The 18327-nt window shown below is 39.3% G+C and overlaps 1 long non-coding RNA gene across 2 annotated transcripts in view; it reads right to left on the bottom strand.

Moving 5' to 3' along the window:
* The window catches only part of LOC128099854 (uncharacterized), a 36634-nt gene extending 20430 nt beyond the window's left edge, over positions 1–16204 (bottom strand). For both annotated transcript variants that reach the window (XR_008214581.1, XR_008214580.1), the window contains exons 1-2: positions 16091–16204; positions 15615–15746 (exon numbers count right to left, since the gene is read on the bottom strand). This is a non-coding gene — a long non-coding RNA (uncharacterized LOC128099854). The remainder of the gene's footprint in view (positions 1–15614; positions 15747–16090) is intronic.
* Positions 16205–18327: the final 2123 nt, after the last annotated feature.

The raw sequence follows: 18327 nt of genomic DNA, 5'->3' as shown, positions 1-18327 counted from the left end.
TTAAGCATTATCCAAAGCATTCTAACCTACTGGTGTGGTGCAAGGGATAAGAATTCATTTGTTGATCATAATGGGAGAAATAGATGACCTGCTGAATACTTAATTCTCAAAGTTTAGCCTATTGTATAAGCAATGTTTCAGCATGATGGAGTTTTCTCAGTCAGGTGTTGAAATATGAAGCAATAGCTTGGAAGCTTCACTTATAGAACTAACGTTTGCAGCACACCCATTCATCTGAATTCCTTCTGTTCTTAAGGTCTTCATTTCTCATTGTGATGTCATCCTACATTATTCGTCCAGATAGTGGCAGTGACACTTGTCTGGCCTATGACAATCCATGTTGCTGAGTGGAAGCTGTTATCTCTATGTCTTCAAGGCTGTTGCTTAAATCATTACAACTGTTAAAATCACACTGTGCTCCCACGAGGAAGAAAACTCCCTCGTTTCTTTGTTCTGCCTGCTATGAGCAACTTTATCATAAGATATATTTGATTTCAGATCCAAGTTCTACTTTTCTGCTGGCTCTATGCTCATGAACACACAGTGTTCTTATTTGTGAGATAGGGCTAAAAATATCTTCCTGGGTTACTGTTAAGCTTGAATGTGGCTAACTCTATCAGCACTTAGTACTCTGTTTGAAGGAAGAGTTTTATAGCTGTCAGTTACTGCTGGTCTTGCCCTTGATGTTGCTGACTTGTATTGACTAAAGAAGCTGTCTGAGAGTCTAGTGTGGTTCTGAGCAGGGAATAAGCACAGTGGCCCACCACAGAGGGTTTCCTCTGGGGATGCCTGCTGAACCTTCAGTTACGGAGGGAAGAGCTCAGCTGTTTGCTGATACACACGGTCTGGTATTTTTCAGGATCTTTTGGGAGTGTATCTTTCCTCCTGGATTGAGACAGACAGAAGTTTCATCATAAGCTGAGTCTCTCAGTCTTCAAAGATCAGATGAAACAAGCAGCTTCCTCCAGTGGAACTTGGAAAGAGCTCCAGAGCTCTGTTTCGCCTCTTAACTGCATGCAGTCCCTACAGCTGCAGCTCCTCTCAACCAGGCTTTGCTTACCCCATTCTAATTTTGTTAGCCTCTAAGTCTCGTTGCAAGTAGCTGAACACATCTTTCTCAGACAAACTGCTGCATCAGAAACTGTACCGATGTCTTGTCAGCCAGGGGATTCAGTCGTGCTTCCTACACTCCTGCGATGCACATTGCCTAATGCTCAAAGAGGGCCACCTGCTCCTAAGCAGCAGCCAGCTTTCTGTCTCATCCTTGTCCTTCTGTTCACACCAGAACAAGCAGTGGTTTCAGATCCATTTACGTCACTGTCCATTCCATTTGTTATGAAATTATAGATTTTAATGAAATGTTTCCTAAAAAGACTTGATGCAAGTGCAGAGAAAGAGCTATGAATTCTGTGGATGCTTTGGAAACAGTAAGTCTGAGCTGCTAAGAAGCAGCTTCTCACTTGGCTTGGATAAGGTGACTCCATCAGCTTTAGGATGGAGGAAACTGCGAAATGGGATAAGGTATAGATTTAGGTCATTTCATAAAGGACCTCTGCTTTAAAGGAGTTGAACCTGCGACTCAGAGCCAGTTAAAATCTGAATTGTTTATGCGAGATAAATGCTAATCCTTGGACCATTATTGTCAACCGCATATCAAAGCCTTGGCATGAGGACTTAGGCTATATCTCAGGGGTAGCCATATGTAATAGGTTCAGTCCCAATGTGAGGGTAGGATGGGGAGGAGGTTTGAGCACAAAAAAAATACCTTACTCCTCTGCCTTCATCAACAGTTTAGGTGTGGGCTCCATTAATATATTCCAAGTTATAATAAAATTTCATTATATATGCATCATTTTAAAGTAGTTCCCCTTTTTGACCATTATTTTCCATTAACTAATCAATTACCAATTTCATCACACCAAATGAGGAACATTATAAGCTTCCAAATGTCCAGGTAACCCTCTCTTAAATCATCTGGTGCATGCATTGTGCACAGCTCAAGCTATAGAAGGACTAGTCAGTGATGGTGGTGGGCTGAGTAAACACGTTCACAAATTCTTAGGTTCCTTTGAGTTCTTACACTGAATCAAGTATCTATGGCTGAGCGTGTAGTCTGTGGCAAAGGAATGTATGTGACTAGCATCCCATATTTGCTAAGATTTATGGATGACTTTTCATTCACTCTACTCAATTTCTCGGTAGCCTCTGTGAGGTGGAAATTATTATTCCTGTTTTACAGATGAGGCTGCTGAGGTTCACAGAAGTTAACTTGGACCCAGTTATATACAAATGAGAAGCATAGCTCATGTTGGTCCTCTACCCAAATTCTATGATTTATCTGTCAAGACTGATGTGTCTAGTGGTTTGAATGGCAGCATTGACTGACCTTCTCTGTACTAATAACCAGACACTGATATTATGCACTATGATGATATTCTTAGCTTTTGGACTTGTGGAGGCTAGGGCATCTGTAAAGCTAATGTATCCCAATGAGTTTCACATGAATGTCACAAGGATGTTGGGTCACACACAGGGAACAATGGCTTTTCAAGGGGCTGAAATATAGCCCAGGATAATAATTTGTAAGTAGACCTCAGACCTGCAACATTTCAACCTCTCCAGTATCATTGAAGTTCTAATCACCTTTTGTAGACTGGTCCAGCATATGTGTCTTCTCTCTGAGAAACTTACTTCACAATAACAAATTGACTCTGACATGAGTAATATTGACACACATATGAAGGCTTGGCCCTTGCCCTTAATAACCTTTTCGAGGTCCCATCTTCTAACACAATTACACTGGGGATTAAATTTTCCACCCAGGAACTTTAGAAGACACCTCTACACCATTGTGTAGCCAGAGGTTTCTCAGGTCCTGCCCAGTCCTGCAGTCAGGACGAATCTCTCCCACCCGGCACCTGCAGCCACTTGGTCCCAAGTAAATGCATAGAGGCTTATATTACTTACAAACTGTATGGCCTATAGGTCAGGCTTTTTGCTACCTAGCTCTTATAACTTAACCCATTTCTATTAATCTAATGTTGCCACATAGCTGTGGTGTGTTATTGGTCTCCTGGCATCTTGTTGCTCCTCAGGCAGCAGGGTGGCATCTCTTCTCACTCTCCTTTCTTTTCCCATTTCTTCAGTTTGAATGTCCCACTTAACCTTATTCTGTCTTGCCATTGGCCAAACAGCTTTATTTATCAACCAACCAGAGCAACACATAGTCACAACGTACAGAAAGACATCCTACAGTACCATTGTACCTTCCCAGTAAAGGCTTTATGAAACCATACAACTTCTGAAAATCTTCAGCGCCCCCACTTCCTACTGCCTGTGTTGCAGGTGCTCTGTGAGCCAATGGACATACTTAAACATTCAGAATGAGCTGCCAAAACTGGAGGGGACAGTTTTTTGGCAGCGCATGTCATTTGCATTGTTGGAACACCTGCTTGTTTTGATGCAAGATAAGGGTCTTGTCAAAATTTCCATATTCTCTCTATTCAAAGGGAAGTCATTTGGCTAACTCTAGTCCCTGTAGTCTGCAATTTGGGACATGGAATGTCAGCTCAGTTACCATGGCTTTATCATTAAAATCATTGTTGACCATTTCAAGTTAGTTTTGAACCAAATACATATGTTTGGTTTTTTTTTTTTTTTTTTTTTTTTTTTTTGCTTCCCAGTCTATTAGGGAAAAAGAATAAGGGACAGAGAGAGCTTGATGTTTGATTAGAGTCAGGAGAAAAGAAAAGCATCCTGGCAGCTTTGGTCAGTGTAGCATAATTTTCCTGTAACAAACCAGTCTCAGATTTACCTGAGTGGTTCATTAACCACCTACCTTACAAGACATTACCCCTTGATTCTTGAGAACTGGAACTAAGGATGACAAGTCTTACTGTCACTGATTTAAATGAAATGGAACAATATGTATCTGTATACCCAAGGGCTGATGTAACCAACTACCGTAAAATTAATGTCTTCAAATAAGAATGATTTTCTTACAGTTCTACAGGTCAGGGATTTGAAGTCCATGGGCAGGACCATCCTTTTTCTAAAGACTGCAGGGCAGATCTGTTCCATGCCTTTCTCTTTGCATCTGATGTTACTGACTAACTCTAGATACTCTGACTTGTGGACAAATTGTCCCCATCTCTACCTATACCATTCCATTCTATTGTCTCTCTGTGATCATTTGTTCTTTTTTTATAAGGATGATAGTCCTGTGTGTAAGGCCTGATCTTAATGAGCTATGACCCCATCTCAACATAATTACATCTGCAAAGACCCTTTTTTCCAAAGAAGATCATAGTCACAAGTGAATAAACTGAGGGTTTAGGCGCCAGAGGTGCAAACTCAGGGTTTCAGCACCAGATGTATAAAACTGCCGACATGACCACTCGAAGGTGTGGTTAAGCAGAAGGTTTTTTTTTTTTTTTTATTGTAGATATGAGGGAGAAAACATCCAGAGGCATCTAGAAAATTCCAGAACAAAGAGAGAAAGTTGTAAACTGAACATGGCCAGCAGACTGGATGTGAGGAGGCAGGGAGTGGGGAGAGAGAACGAGAAAGGGGAGGGTGGCAAAGACAGGACCAAGAACAAGGAATAAGAGGGGACCAAGAGAGTGTACAGCTGAATTAGCAGGGTTATAGTGAAAAAGGAGAAACCTATGAGCTGGATAAGAAAAAAATGTGAAGGAAGTCCATGAATTGGAGAAGTTTAGGGGAAGGGAAGTTCAGAATGCCAGCATGGGCTTTGAAATGTGTAACAAGTACTTGTGGTATTGAGGGGACCAGGAGGCCAGCATGTGCTTTGGTATGCTAACAGGCTTCATAGATAACCATTGGTCCCTTCTGTCAATGATAAGGAAAAATGGCTCTTTGGTAGAGGGGAACTGGCTTCACAATTCCTAAGGCATGCTGGCTTTTGTCTAACCTCCAGAATTTGAGGGAGATGGGAGTTTCCTTTGGACCTGACAAGAAGGAACTGCTAGTTAGGACTTAACCTAGACTTTTTGAAGACTCAATTTAATGCAAAGCAATATGCACATACAATTTTTTTTTACTGGAAATGATACATATTTTGCATCCTGATATGAAAATTTATCAGGGTTTATGAGATAGCATTTTATTTGAATTAGAGATATGACTTTTATTTCATGATAACCATTTGAAATTTTGAAACCTTATTTAAAGTGTGCTTTTGGATTGAAACTTCTTTCATAATAAATAGATCATAGCTGTCCTAATTTTTAAAGTAACTTTTCCACTAACTGGGAGATAGTGATGTAGTTTCCTATCCTGCAACATATCCTATAGGTACAGATGCTTTTGCTATCAGTCTCTCCCATTTATGTATCACACCATCTCTTCTATCCCATGCACTGTTTTGGGCCCTGAAGATACACAAGTAAATGCTCCTCAAATTCTTATCTCTGACAGATTTGCATTCTAGTGGTGAATAATGCTAAGCAAGTGAGATATCGCATACAACCTGGCAAATGTTGTGATCAAAGTTAAGAAAATTATGGGAGAATTTGACAGGAGGGAGAGATAAGATGTACATAGAAGACTTCCTGAGGGAACTAACCTTGACTAGAGGTTGGGAGGAAGCATAGGGAGACCTCTGAGAGCCAATTAATATGCAGTAAGAGTCATGGCAAATCATGATGAGAGATGGGAAGTTTCCCTCGAGCCATCATTGGCTGAACTGTGTCAAGCCAATGTTCTCCTGTGGTGAGGCTGTGGGTCCTATTGTGATTATCTAGAAACAAAGGCTGTGGGAGACACCTAGGACTAGATTAGGTGGTGAGCATGGGGCCTTCATGATGAAATTAATGCCCACATAAAAGAACATAGATTAAAAGATATGAATTAATTTAGGTTATAAGAACTAGTTAGAAACAAGCCTAAGCTATTGGCTGAGCTTTCATTAATAAGTCTCCATGTCATTATTGGGGAGCCAATGGTCCTGATCTAAAATATTGTTGACAGTGGAGTCCTTAAAAATGGGTTTAGTTCCCTAAATTCAAGAGACCCAAACGGGGAGCTGGTTAGTTCCTTTGTCTACCTCCCTGGAAGAAATTCCTCACTGGAGCCAGACCACGCTTGCAGCCTGATCTTGGCTTTCTGCAGTTTCAGAATGGCAAAGAATAATTTCCATAGTCTACACCATTTTGTCTTTGATATTTTTGTTTCAGTAGCTCATGCTGACTGAGACAAGAGTGGCACATTATGTATCTCTTTGTATTTGGGTGATTTGCCTGAGTTTTACCCCTGGAATGGGATCTGATAAAGACCGAGCCTTATACAATATGGGAAATCTTTAAAGAAGGAAGGGAAAGGAAAGAGAGAAAGAAAAAGAAAGAAAGAAAAAAGAAAGAACGAAAGTCTTCTTGGTAAAAATACTCTCTAAACACTGTAAATGAGTATACATTTCTCCTTGTAGATTCATAACCATCTCCTACTATTAAAGGCTCTAAATTATCTTGTTGAAAAGAAATCCATATTACTTTATTTTAGCATTCTCAAACCTCTTTGATAACAAAACTGCAAATTAGAACTATGAATCTCAGGGTTTCCCAGGCTTATATCATTATAGCTAGAGGCTGGAGCTGTCCATAGGAAAGGTGTCCGAGAGCTAACCTGGGTACCACCTCCCCAAAGATGTTAGGAAGCTTCCTTCTCACAGTCCTGAGTGGGAATGTCTATGAGGCTGATGCTCTAAGTTAAACGAGGCCAAAGAAGTAGGAATAATGACAAAAAGTTATATTGAGAGGTTTATGCATTCCTAAGCTAGGTGTTTTTTTTAATAAACAAAGTTTTAACTTTAAACAAATAATAGTCAAAGTATTGTTTTATTGTTAAAAATAAAGGAATGGGGTTGACAAGATGGCTCAGGGGAAAAAAGAACTTGCTGTGCAAGCCTGGTGACCTAAGTTCCATCCCAGTATTCTTGTAAATACAGAAAGAGAACCAACTCCACACAGTTGTTCTTTGACACCGACACCTCCAGTGATAATAATGAATAAAAGTTTAAAAAATACATAAATGTATAAAGCAAAATATGACCCATTTCATACATGTATATTTATTTTAAAATTAGATTGTGCTATGTTTTCCTAGTTGCTTTTTTCACCTAATTATGTAGGTTAGCCATGGCAGTATTAAGAACATGGCTATATTTTATTGGCATATCATAATTAATTTTTCTAAACCAATGTATTTGGTTATACTTAGTTGTTTTAAAGAGTAATGCAGTAATTATTTCCCATATATGTCTTTGATACCAACACAATTTGCTTCTAGAGGTGATGTGGAAATCCTGAGTTAGATACTGTGCAACAATGCCCAGTAGGTCCATAATACTCATCCCTTCATTCCTTAATGGTCTCATTTGCTTCAAGAGGCACCAAGCCTAGGTACAAGGCTATACATTTCCCAATTTTTTTTATAGGAAGCTATGGCCATGTGTCTTACTATTATCCAATGAAATAAGAGCTTAGTTGTATACATTTTCTTAAGCAGTCTCTTTTCTAATAAAAGGAAATTCTTTCTTTATTCCCTCCTTTTTCATGCTGACTGAACTGAAATCCATCTTGGGTGAAGAGTTGACATGTTAAGGGCACAAGGGAGCAGTAAGAGTGAAGGCATCTAGGCTCCAAACATCTCCAAGTGATCATATGCTTTTCCCTGGACTTGTTTTACAAAACCATAACTGAGTTTCTATTTTGTTCAAGCTACTACAGTTTTTTTTTCCTTTCACATGCTCTTAAATGAAATTATAGCTTGTGCAAATGGAATGCATATTGAACAATTTGAAAAATTAGAACTAAATGTCCTGAAAGGGGGCTGTACCGACAGACATGCTCATCAGCAGTGAATGAGATTGCCTGTAAGAAAATTGAACTCATTATAAATGATATGGTCTTTATCATTTTCATTCAAGAGAATTTTTAGCATTTTCAGAACCTTTACTTGACACTCCCAAATCTATAGCACTCACTAGAAAATAAGTAGAATTGTGCAAACTTCTTTGTGCATCTTGACTTGGCCACCGAATGCTTCTTTATTGTGATCCTAAACTAATATCATCATAATCTAACCTTTTAGAACCCCAGCTTCCTAATTTATATGATAAATATGTTAGTCATTCTACCTATTCATGAGGAATAAACAATGCATGTGCCATATGCATCATAAAATCCAGTATAAAACATTCAACCAAATCAGTTATTTGTGTTCAATACATATATCAATTATCTGTTTTATGGGTTATTGTATGGAATACAGTAATGAACAAATAATACCTAAAAGTAAATAGCTCAGTAGACACATTGGGACAAAAGACATAGTCACAAGCACTGCAATCACCACAAAGAAAAAAAATCCCCCAAAGGAAAAATGTATCACAGGAGTTAAGGTCACTTCCCTTAAGGGGATAATATCAAGAAAGTCATTGTAAAGAATTTGAAGAATGGAAAACTTTCATCTGCAGAATATCACAGGATATATTAAATTGGCTACAATAACAGTGTCAAATGTTGGATTAGGAAGGTGTGGTGACTTGAATGAGAAATGTCCCCACAGAACACTTGGCACCAAGTTAGTGGCACATTTTTGGGAGGTTTTAGAACCTTTATGAAGCAGAGCTTGACTAGAGGAAGTATATTACTATGGCTGGGCTTTGAGAGTTTATAGCCATGCCCCATTTCCAATTTGTTCTCTGCCTCATGTTTGGGTTTGAAGATCTGATCTCTCAACTTCTGCTCTGGCTGCCTGTTGCCATGCCTCCCCCACAACGGTGAACTCTCTCTCTGGAACTGTGAAGCCCAAAGAAACTCTTCACTCCATAAGTCACTTTTGGTCATGGCATTTTATCACAACAGAAAGGTAGCTAGTAAAAGAGATATGGATAAACTAGTGAGCCAATGATTAAAATACAAGGAGCATGTTGAGAGAAAATCTGTTTGGCTACAGCAGAAAGATCAGATCAGATATCAAAGAGATTGCACAAAACAGCTTGCCAAGGTCGTTAATACACCTGGGAATCTTTGGAGAGCCTTGGTCTGAATATAAAGGAAAAGAGACAGTCAGGTGTTCTGTGACAGTCTAACAGTGTACAGCGTGGACTGGACTACAGTAAGACAGGATGTGGGATATAGTAAATACCACCTAGGGTTGTCTGGTCACTATAGAAATGAGAAGGAGTGTATACCCTGAATAGAACATCCATCATTCCCCCTGACCCCAACAGTTTTTTCAGTTACCATTTGGGGAACCAAGAGCCTGATGGCTTCCAAGATTTATAGACTAGTCAGAAAATGAAACTATTATGAGTTGCCTTTAGACTTCTGCTTTTATCCATGAGGCAAGTGTGTTTCTTAGCAACACATTTTGAACTTGGCAGCATTCAAAACTCTCTGTGAATGAATAAAGCCAAATGGAGGGAAATGAGAGCATTTTGCTAGGAAGTGTGCATACTGGGTGTGTGTTTACTGGACATGTGCCAGATGTGCAAGTCATGGTGAGCTGGTGAAATTGTGCAGCAGGAGAGTTGGTGCTGTGTTCAGAAAATAGAAAGTTCTCTCACTGCCCTGCTTTGCAGTGTTAAATAGGACATGATCTTATTTTTTATTCATTTAGTGTGTGTGTGTGTGTGTGTGTGTGTGTGTGTGTGTGTGTGTGTGTGTGTGTGTGTGAACACAGGTGCTCACAAATGTAGGCATATGTGGAAGACAGCGGTTGATATCACAATATTTTCTTTGTTTCTCTAACTTAGTTTTTGATACATTTGATACAGTCTTTCTTTTTTTTTTTTCAGGAGCTGAGGACCGAACCAAGGGCCTTGTGCTTGCTAGGCAAGCACTCTACCACTGAGCTAAATCCCCAACCCCAATACAGTCTCTTATTGCACTTGGGACTGCTTATTCAGTTTGCCTGGCTAACTACTGAGCCCTTGGGATAGTCTCATCTCCACCCATCAGCTCTAGGATTACAGGGAAGAATAGTTACTCCTGACTTTTTCATGGGTCCTAGATATCCAAACTTAGGTACTTATGCTTGCACAGCAAACACTTTACCCACTAAGCAATATCCCCAGGCACTGGGCATCACTCCTAAGGCTCCAGTCAAGGTGTGATCTAGATTATATTCTCTTCTTGAGTCTTGATTGCAGAAGAATAAGTCTACCTCTAGGTTCTCTTAGTTTATTGGGAGCATCTGTCCATGTGTCTATCTATTATCTATCTGTCTAGTTATCTCTCTATCTATTTATCTATCAATTATCTATCTATCTATCTATCTATCTATCTATATCTATCTATCTATATCTATCTATCTATTTATCAGAAAACTATAATGCTATGAGCCAAGGAAGCTTTTGACCCTTGTATGAGGCTACATTCAAGTCCCAGTGTCTGCCTCTAGTCCCCTGTTTCCTGGTTCTCTCTAGAGACAGTTATAAGGTTCCATCTCATTTCATTGGAGCCATCAATGAAAACACAGATGCCACAAGTTTTCTAGGGATCTTGTATGACATGAAGTCACCTTAGGAATGATCTATTTTTTCCCACATTTTGTTGGCTAGGAGCAAACCACAGGTCCTCCCCATGCACATACACAAACATTAACAGTTACAGGAAGTTATTACACAAAAAGGTGAGCTCCAGAGGATGACTGTATTGGACACTTTTCCTGGGGTTAGGATGCTCCACAGAATCAACTTAAAGGAGGAAGAGTTAAATTTTTGGCTTACAGTTTTAGAGAGTTCAGTCCATCATGGTAAGGAAAACATGGCATAGTTCGTGGTGATGGGTAAATGTGGCTGGGTTAGGGTGGATATCTTGATGAATCAACAAGCAGAGATCTTGGCTCAGAAGCAGAGGTATCACTTTGAAGGCCCACCCAGGACACCCCCATTTTGTAAGTTAAACCATCACTTCAGAAGTTCCACAACCTTGTGAGATAGTGTTACAAGCTAGCAATGAAGTATTCAAACAAGTGAACCCCTGAAGCTGCCTACTTACCTCAGTGGCCTCAATGTTGATTAAGTTGCGAACATAAGTAAAACTTAAATTGATCTTATAATTGCCTAAACAACACAGAACTTATGTTGTTCGAGCATCAGTTGTTCTAGCAATCAGTCAGTCAACAAACTCTAAGTAGAGAGGCCCCATAGGACATAGCAAACAAAGCAACTGAGATCAATTAAACATTTCCTTTGTTTTACACGTTTTCCTCTTTAACAGCTATCCCTTTGGGCTCTCTCCTGAACCTGTACTGGTTTGGAGCTGGGGACGTCATGTGCCATTGTTCTCTCCAATAAACTTATACAAATTTTTATTGTTCATCAGTTTACCTTTTCACAGAGTTCATCCGCCAAGGGAGGCATTAAAAAATAGTTATTCGCCAGGTGGTGGTGGCACAAGCCTTTAATCCCAGCACTTGGGAGGCAGAGGCAGGCGGATCTCTGTGAGTTCAAGGCCATCATGGGCTACAAAGTGGGTTCCAGGAAAGGCGTCAAGGCTACACAGAGGAACCCTGACTTGAAAAACAAAACAAACAAACAAAAAAAGAGAGAGAGAGAGAAATAGTTATTTTAGATCAACTTGTAATATATCATACTTAACTCTCAGTCCACACTGCTTAGTACAAAGTAAATAATGAGAAGGTGAACTTTTGGCTGATTGGATGTGAAGAACACTGGTATTAGGACAGTGTGGTGGTTTGAAAGAAAATGGTCCCCAAAGGGAGTGGCACTATTATGAGGTATGGATTTGTTAGGATTGGTATGGCCTTGTTGGAGGAAGTGTGTCACTGTAGAGGTGGGCTATGAGGTCTCTTATATGTTCAAGATGCCATCCAGTGTCTCAGACCACTTCCTGTTGCCTGCAAGCCAAGATACAGGACAGTTCCTTACTTCTCTTGCATGGTGTCTACCTATACACTACCATGTTGCATCATGATGTTAATGGACTAAACCTCTGAAAATGTAAGCCACCCCAACTAAATAATTTTTCCTTTATAAGGGTTGCCATGGTCATGGTATCTCTTCATAGCAATAGAAACTCTAACATGGACTGGAAGCTTTAACAATGTGTCCTAGGTTTCTAGCCGGGGCTAATAGAGTCTGTCCCATTAATCATGACACAAAACAAGTGGAAGAAATGTTAATATTTAAGGAGACAATGGGTTAATTACAAAACATTATCTAGGTGAAGGAACTTTGTAACACAGTTGTCCACAACCTTTAACAGAATGAAGATGTGTTAGAATCATATTAAAATTATTCTGATTTGGTGGGTGTCAGGTTGGGAGCTGGCATCTGTATTTCTCACAGACTCCTGGCTAATGTAAATAATGTCTCAGGAACACACTAGAGTGGTAAGTTTGGGGTCAATGCACAGCAGCAGTTTCATTTCTGAACCACCTAAGGAATTTTGAAAAGTCTACTTTCTTTCACAGCTAATATTTTGATCATATTTAAGCATTTGCTAAGGATAAAGTTGCCGATGTTGTCACTATATACATTCTAAATGTGACTTCTTTCCTTTAAACATATCTACAGATGCATCATCTGTAGATGATTCTCATCATCACTAATTAGCAATATACTTGAACAATTTTTTCTTACATAGCTCCAAATGTCATCATTGCTTTTCCATGTTGAACTCACATTTCCATCCTATATTTCCCAAAAAATTTTATCCTAAAGGGATAGGCATTTGTACTGAGATTTTTCATTGCTCACTTTGCTTAACTATTCCAAACACTCACCTATAACTTAACCTTTTAGAAATTTAGAATTTATCATGTTTATAATCTCTTAGTGTTAAAATTTCTTCTCAGATTATTATGAATATGAACCCTTGACAATTGGCCAAAAGAATGCATGATTCAAATATTAGAAAATACTGAATATAAGAGAATGGCATTGGAAATGTATTTTTTAGTGAGACATTTGAAACTGGCTTTCTTTTTAAATTAGCCCATGCATCAAGAAGAAAATGTTACATTGTTGGAGAAGAGAGAGGGCACCAGCAATCCTTTCCCCCCCTATTTCGAGTTTTTGAAATAGTACTGTTTCTTGATTCCATGATCCTTTCCAGATGCAGACTAAAGTTACAGAATAGTCACTTATGAAATAAAATCTTTAAGATACAGTAGTGGGTGTGTTCTTTAAATTCTTTTTCACAGTATTCGAAAGCAAAGGGTTGGAGACCATGGGATGATCGTGCTGTATGAAGCACCAGGAACCTGAGAGCTATGCTTTTCTTTTGTTAGAAGGGAAAAAACGGCCGGGCGGTGGTGGCGCACGCCTTTAATCCCAGCACTCGGGAGGCAGAGCCAGGCGGATCTCTGTGAGTTCGAGGCCAGCCTGGGCTACCAAGTGAGTCCCAGGAAAGGCGCAAAGCTACACAGAGAAACCCTGTCTCGAAAAACCAAAAAAAAAAAAAAAAAAAAAAAAAAAAAAAAAAAAAAAAAAAAAAAAAAGAAGGGAAAAAACGGGGGCGAGGAGGGAAAGAGAATTGACATAATTCTGACCCCAGGCATCATTTAAAGGGGACAATCATAAGGGAAAGTACATATTGAAATAGACGATTTGTAAGTCTACATATGTAAGTCTGCATATGCCTACAAACTCCTTGGAACAGCTGAACATCAGAGTCCAAATATCCCATTTTGAAGACTGCCACTATGGAGAACTGAGAACATATGGTGCTCTGGGCAGAGGCCAGGTTGATGGGGAAGCAGAGGGCTACATAGACATTTGTGCTACATAGAATCTATTAATTCAGACTTGTGGGAATAGAGCATGTATCGAAAGATATTTTGTTCTATATATGGAAAAGAGAAAAGGGACAAATGATCAAATGAGAATGTAGGGAGCTGAGAAATACAAAACTGCTTCACACCCTTGAGGACACCCATGTGCGCTTAAGTAACTGATGCACAGTTATAGCCTGTGTTTATCTGATAGAGTTGGCTCCTGGCTCAACAGCACTTTGTCAGATCGGTTCTTATTGGTCAGTATTCAGTGTGCCTGAGCTAACGAAATTCATTACTGTAATAGAGAGAGGGAGGAAGAAATCCAATTTGGCCCTTTTACTTAGTCTGGCTGACTCCAGAAGTTTCTTCCAACACTAAGGTGTATTGATTCTATGACTCAGTTACATTTTAAAGGTATGTAAAATAAAGTGATACCACTCTGTGTCTCTGTGTTTCCGTTTCTGTCTCTGTCTCTCTGTCTCTCTCTCTCCCCCTCATTCTTTGTCTTAAAAAGGTCTGTTCATTACACATGGCTTGGAAAGGCCTCATGTGTGCTTCATTTGTTTTCACTGGGAGGTCACATGGGAGAAGACTTTTACTATTAAATTGGTTGTGGGATTCTCTTTGTAACTTTATCAAATATTCAACAAGGAAATGCCTGTAACCCTGTGCTATGGAATGCCTGTCTGAGCTGAACATACAGAAAGAAGGCAAGTAGAGAATTTCAGGGTCATTGCAAAGTCCTCTGTCTGACACCCCAGATCCATTACGTGTCTGCCTCTTTGATTTCTCTCCCTGTCTGGGCTGCAGGCTTCTGTGTGTTCTGTTGGTATCTGAATATGATCAAATGCCTTGTGACATTTAAACTTAAGCAGCAAGACATTCCTGAAAACAACTGTGGTTCAATATTTTCCACAGAACTAATAATAATTCTGCTGCCTTCACAACTATAAAGAGCAACGGTTGCCTCATGGAGAATGTACAGGAGATTGGATTTTCTAAGAATCACAGGGCCAGAAGAGAAATCTCTTTGTTCATATGAGTCTATATGTTTTTTTTAAATTCCCTGTGTCCTAAGAGAAAACTGAGTGAAGGGTCATTTATAAAATGTTCTAGATTCTCGTTTTGACAGTTGCTACATATCCTCTTCCACCTCTATCCTGTGTTTCCATTTCTGACCTAACCATTTTCATCTGCACCCTTACCAGTTAAATAGGTTAGAGGAGATGTGGAGGCTACAATGCCCCAAGCCAGCAGGGAGGATAAGCATGGATGAAAACTTTGCTTTGCTGCAAACCTTCAATGCAGAAAGGCAAAGCTGTTTTTACCTAACACGTCTTTTATTTGATTTTCATCTGCCAAAGCACACTCACTGTATAAAAGTCCTTGACGCTCAAAACTGAATGTGAATGTTTATATCTTTACCCATTTTTCGCTAAAACTTTGATCAAATTCTTGAAGAAAAAAATTCCCTCAAAGGTAAAGAACCATTAATATGATGGGCTGGTTTTGTTTTGTTTTCTTGTCACCATGGTATGAGTGACTTTCATAGTTATCCCAGTGAAGTTCAGGAGTCAGGGCACTTCCTAGCCCTGTCTTTTGATAACTGGGAAATTTAGCTAAACAAATACCAAACTATACCAAAATTCATGTCTTGTGCCATGTCCTCCTTTGAAACAATGCTCCTGCCTTGCTCCAGACAATCCTAGCTGCTTCTTCTTTTTGTGAATAAAACATCTTTCAGATACTACAAGAATCCATTCTCCTATAAGGACGACACCACTGTTCTTGTTTTGGATGTTGCCATTGTAGAGAGGGACACTGTGGCACAGAAAGGAGTCACTTACTTGGAGTCACTCAGGTGATATGTAGTGTGGTGAAGCCTACATTCATATAAGACAGTCTGCTTATGGAAGCTGGGCTCTGGGTTATCAAGCAGTTCCTCTTGGTTAGATGGCATCCATGGTGGTATAGCCAAGCTACCAAATAAATGGACAAAGAAAGACAGGTCTTCAGAAGACTAGCCTCAAGAGGGGAGCAATGGGGTGAGATCCTGCAAGCTTGATTTCCCAATATCCCTTTAGTTATCACCCCCGGGGATAATATTAGGACAGCTACTTAATACGTATCCTGTAAGATAGAAAGTTATTACTTAAAATATTCACATTTGTATCACTCAGGTGAAAATAATAGATACAAAGGGCTTTGGTTATGGAAATAATGATACTGTTATAATACTTGTAATTCCAATGAAAATAATGATACCATTAATATCAGAAACAAAATACTGGTAATAATTCATGAATAAATTCCAAGAAAAAACCTGAATGCAAAGGTGCCTCTAGTCTCCTTGATGTTGGAAAGATCACTTCTGCTTCTGACTGCCCAGCACTGCTTTCTTCCTGCTGCAGGTTTCTCTCATCAGCCTCTCTCTGTCCTGTCTTCCCACCCTTCTCTCTCACCTCTCTCTGTGTGGCTCCTTCCTCCCTTCTCCTCTCCTCTTTCCCCTCCCCTCTCTCCCTCCTTTGAACCTCCATCACTGGATTACAAAGACAGCAGTGTGCCCGGGAGAGTGCTGGAGGACTGCAGTGGGCGATGGAAGATAAGTTTTAACAAACTGTGTCTTTTTGCAGCTGCTGTTTGGAAAGCAGGCTTCCTGCCATGCTGAGGCTGAACTGCCAAATGCCTTATCCTGGGCTGAGCCCCAGGACCTCAGCCATAGACTGCTTTCTATGGCTTATTCCAAATGCAGTCCCTCGGCTGTGCTGCAAGCAATAAATATCTCTTTCTGTAATAGGGAACTGGGCACGTGAAATCTACCCGTTCATCCTTCACAGCCTCTACCCGCAGTCTCTTTATTTTCACCCAAATTACATTATTGGTCTTTAAGATAGGATCTTGCGGCATTTATCAAGTGTCTGTATGCCAGAGTTCTGGGTATTTGAATATTCTCAAATCCTCCAAGAGATAGATCAATTGAAAATCGTAGTTAGGGACTTATTAGCAAGATAGTAGGGAAGATATTTTTCTTCTCTAAGGACTATAGCCAGCTGAACCACATTGTTTAAACTTCTTAATTCCTTATTATTAAAGATAATAACTCAAGGTATAAGGTTAGAAAAGTTAGATTAGTTTTTTCATGTGATTCTATTATCTTACATCTGTGAGTGTTTTGCCTGCATGTGTTCTGCACACCATGTGTACATGCCTGGTGCTGTAGAGCCCAGAAGACAGCCCTGGATCCCCTGGAACTGGAGTTACAGATGGCTGTAAACTACCATGTGGGTGCTGAAAGTTGAAACTGGGCCCTCTGAAGGAGTATCCGGTGCTTTTAACCACTGAAACATCTCTCAAGCCAGAGATTTAGGGGTGTTTGTTTGTTTGGGGTTTTTAGTTTTCATTTTTCTGTTTTTTAACATGGACGAGTAGAACAACGCCCTCTATGAAGAAGGAATATGGCAGATAGAGCAGATAATAGTGATGGGAACCACAGCATCTGTTAATATTGTTCATTCAAACTAATTTTGGGGCCAGACAAAATAAACACAATTTTTCACTGCATATCATTTCCCTTTATGTCCCCAGATAGGCCTATAAACATATATGTTGTTCACTGACTTAAGAATGGGAAAATAAAAGTGAGTTTGGCCTTTAGTGTTTTTAATATTCTACACCTTAATCTAACATCTAACATGCTGAAAAATAGGCATTGTTATATATATGTTGATAGAATACATTTTTGATATGAGTCGAAACAATAAAAGCAGAGTATGGGCTTTTTCAAAGCAGAGACATATCCATATTTTGCATGTATATATATACACACACACAAATGTATGTATACATATAACTATGTAAGTATATTTGTATCTATTTTTTTATTTAGGCAAAGTTATGGAATAATATTCCTTGTGAGCAAGATACTGGAACATGAGAGAATGAAGCCTTTATTAATAACTTTATACTAATCTAAATTCTAATTTATTATTTTTTTGCCAAAACTATATATTTCCTTATGTAAAAAAACTAGTTTAAGGTGATGTGCAAATAAGCACTATCTTTACTCAGTGTATTACTTATTTTTCTTATTGCTATAACAGAATAACTGGGCAGAACCAACTGATGGGTAGAATGATTTATTTATTCTTGCTTATGTTTCAGAGGACACAGTACATCATGTCAGAGGAGGCATGCTGGCAGGCACTGTGGCTGTGGAAGTATAAGGATGTTTGTTCACATCTTTATGGATTAGAAAATCATAGAAGTAGGGATAGAACAAGGGCTGAGCTATAACCCATAATGTGACCCCTGTGCCTACCTACTAGGTCTCATGTCCCAAAAGTTCTACAACTTGCTGAAACAGACCACTACATGGGGAACAGTTGTTTAAATACATGAGCCTATGGGAGATATTTCCCATTCAAAACATAACACTCAGTAATTATACTTTTAGGATTTTTTTGTAGGATAATAACTAGCAAATTTTATAAGAAAATGCCTAGGAGGTTGTTTGTTGTAGTTTCTTTTTTTTTTTTTTAATGTTTTATAGTTTTTCACATC

Source organism: Peromyscus californicus, unplaced genomic scaffold (assembly GCF_007827085.1).
Source record: "Peromyscus californicus insignis strain IS unplaced genomic scaffold, ASM782708v3 Scaffold_6__1_contigs__length_162567912, whole genome shotgun sequence".
In the NCBI taxonomy this organism is placed as follows: Eukaryota; Metazoa; Chordata; class Mammalia; order Rodentia; family Cricetidae; genus Peromyscus; species Peromyscus californicus.
The sequence above is the reverse complement of the archived record's forward strand: the minus strand, read 5'-3'. Positions and strand labels throughout refer to the sequence as shown.